The sequence below is a fragment of the Arachis ipaensis genome, chromosome B05, assembly GCF_000816755.2.
Source record: "Arachis ipaensis cultivar K30076 chromosome B05, Araip1.1, whole genome shotgun sequence".
Taxonomy (NCBI): domain Eukaryota; kingdom Viridiplantae; phylum Streptophyta; class Magnoliopsida; order Fabales; family Fabaceae; genus Arachis; species Arachis ipaensis.
In genome coordinates this window covers 55,477,373-55,480,980 of record NC_029789.2, presented here as the reverse complement: position 1 = coordinate 55,480,980, position 3,608 = coordinate 55,477,373, and positions in this window count along the sequence as shown.

Below are 3,608 nucleotides of genomic sequence, written 5' to 3'. Positions count from 1 at the left end.
TGAATAGATCTATTAGGCACGGAGGTATCTCTTAGCTACAACAAGAGGATTGAGAAGAAGAAGAATTTCATTCATCTATTGGAATTACATAAAGCTCCTCCCCCTAATGATATGGGGTTTAGATCATCATTGCTCTGAAAACTCAAAGAGAAAAGAAAAGTACAAGAAAAGTAAACTAAAATGCAGAAAGTAAATCCTAATTTGGATCCCCCTATTGATGCACGGAAACTTGTCTCTCAACAATTTTTCTTCGGCAAGTATACCGAATTGTCGTCAAGTAAAAACTCACAATAGAGTGAGGTCAAATCCCATAGGGATTGATTGGTCAAGCAACTTTAATTAGAGGAATGTTCTAGTTGAACTAAGCAGAATTGGATTTGAGATTTGCAGAAAATTAAATGGCGGGAAAGTAAATAGCAGAAAACGTAAATGCTGGAAATAAATAGCTGAATGTAAATAGCAAAAAGTAAATTGCAGAATCTTAAATGGGAATGGGGAAGATGCTCATAAAAGTAGTTTGCATAATTTAAAGAGAATGGGTAAGATAAGAAATGGGAAATTCATTGGGCTTAGGAGATGTTGCATTCTACGGATCAAGTTCATTTTCATCTCTTCCTCAATCAATGCATTCATTGATCTCCTTGGCAATCTTAAGTGATCGAATTCCAATTTCTTGGTAATTCAATCTCTCAAATCTTGATCAATAGCCAATTCCTTGGTCAATTGCTCATGAGAAGAGATGAAGTATGGTCACTGATTATACCACATGTATTTCCAAATCAAAGTGTTGGTAGGATTATATGTCACTATATCCATCCAAACCCCAATTTGGTCCAACTTGAGAAAGCATTTCTAGCATGATCTCTTCATTCCTCTTCAAAAGTTCCAAAGAGATCCAAGTATGAATAGCTTCTTTTCCAAGATAACTACCTAATTGAATGAAGATTGAAAGCTTTCTAGTAAAATCAAGAGAGAAGATAGAAGAAGAATAATAATGAAAACTAATATTGATCCATCAAATTACAACAGAGCTCCCTAACCCAATGAAAGGGGTTTAGTTGTTCATAGCTCTGGGAATGAAAAGCATAGATGGAGAGTACATTCTGAGAATTAAACTAAAAGTTGCAGAGAAAGTAAAATACAGAGGGTAGTTCTCTAATTTCCAACCCCCTTTTTGATTCAAAACTACCCCTATATATACTACTCTTCTGATCTTCTAGTGGGTTCTTTAAATCTTGGATATGGGCCTTTGGATCTTGAGTTTGAAGTAGTTATCCTATTCAGTGGGCTTAGCTTTACTTGCAGAGAGAAAGTGTGAAGTAGGCAGGAACTTTTAGCTTAGGACGTTAGTGGCGTTAACGTTAAGTGAAAGTGTGGGTTCGAGAACGTTAGTGGCAGTCACCTTTTTCACTAAAGTTCCTAACCCAAGGGTGATCCACGTTAACTTCAACGTTAGTGGCACCAGTGTGACCACTAACGTTGCCTCATGATCCTTCGCACACGTTATTAAGACTTACCTTTTCCAATAACGTTGAGAATCCTCCCTTCCCTATGTTAGAGTTCACGTTAGTGTGGCTAACATGACCTTTAACGTAGGCTTGCCAAATCTTTGAAAACGTTAGTGACACTTACCTTTGTCACTAACGTTTCAAAACGCCCCTATTTCCCACGTTAGAGTTCACGTTAACTAGGTTAACATGGCTTCTAATGTGGTGGTGATAGCCATCTCCAACGTTAGTGACAAAGGTGAGTGTCACTAACGTTGGCTCATCATTCTTTGATCCACGTTAGCTTCCACGTTAACAAAGTTAATGTGGGAGTTAACGTTGCTCATAGTGGCTCATTCCAACGTTAGTGACAAAGGTGAGTGTCACTAACGTTGGCGATTCTTGCTCCCTTCACGTTAGCTTCCACGTTAACTAAGTTAACGTGGCAACTAACGCGGCTCAAAGTGGCTTAGTCCAACGTTAGTGACAAAGGTGAGTGTCACTAACGTTGGCCATTCTTTTGCTTCCCCACGTTAGAGTCCACGTTAACTGAGTTAACGTGGCTCTTAACGTGGCCAATATGAGCTTGGTCCAACGTTAGTGACAAAGGTGAGTGTCACTAACGTTGGCTTCATTTCCTTCTTCCACGTTAAAGTTCACGTTAACTTAGTTAACGTGACTCTTAACGTGGGCTATGATGGCTTCGAGGACGTTATTAGCGATTACTTTTCTCATTAACATTGCAAGCTAGCTCCCATCCCACGTTAGTGGTTATGTTAGTTAGACTAACGTGGCTGCTAACGTGGTTCTTCCTTGCTTCCTTTGTCCTGAAATCAAGCAATAGAGTGCATCAAAGTTCTAATCCAAATCATGAGACATGCATCATCCAGTTTATCATACAATTCTTGTATAATTCTCATGAAATCATGTAAAGTGCACAATGTTTGCTTGAATCATGATGTAAGTGAAATTCTACCCAAAACTTGCTTATTTCCTAAGAAAATGCATGAAACTACCCTAAAACAGTAAAGAAAAGGTCAGTGAAACTGGCCAAAATGCCTTGGCATCACAACACCAAACTTAATGCTTACTTGTCCCTAAGCAAGTACTGGAACAAGAGAATGATGAATGAAATGACAAGATGAATGAATCATTATTGTGGAAGTCATGTTCTTGGTTTTATGGGATTTCATGCATAGCAACTTAGGTTCATTCCTTTACTGGCTTTCAGACCTTTATCATATCCTGGAATACTCACTTGATTGCACCCTATGAGTCTTTTATTCATTGATCCTTTTGTTGTTTTCAGGGTTTGATTGTGCTCTTAGGCTAAGTGCTCTGTGAGGGGGCGACTCTTTAAGATAAGCTTTCAGCCAGCACTCCTGAACCCGTTGGTTCAAGGTGTTAGGTGTTAAGACACCCCTAAGGACTTACCCCCTCAAGTCTCTTTCCCCCATACATACACACCACAGGCACATGGTTTGTTTATTTTCTTTCTTGAGACCTTGGTGTCTAGCACCTCTTTGGGTTACTAAGTGTTCTGTAGCAAGGGTTACTCTTGATAATGGACTTTCAGCTGATAATCCCGAGTTAGTTAACCCAAGTTACCAAGTGATAAGGAACCCCTGAGAGCTTATTAATCCAAGTAAATCCCTTACACAGGAGCACCACAGACACATGCCTCAAGATTCTTTATTCTTCAACTTTGATTGTTCTTTCCCTTTTTCTTATTAGGATCTTGTTATTTAGCTAATCTCATGGGGTGTGTTTCAAGCATATGATTCAGGACAGATAGTTGCCTTCCTACTTTATTGGTGAACCAACTTAGCTAATCTATTACCACACCACAAAATTAGGAACTTACTCCACAATATGGATTCCACTCTGGTCCTTTATAACAAACATTCTCTTTTTATTTGGCTTAAAAAGGACAAGCATACAAATAAACAAGGTGAAGATGCAGCATTGACATTAAAACCAGCACATATATGACGAAAGCAATAAAAACAAACATTAAATTCTAATGATTTAAACTAATGAGTAACTATTAATCGAGGGCACCTTGGGACTTCCAATTTTTTAGCAATTCAAGTATATGGAATTAAGTAACAATACAACCTT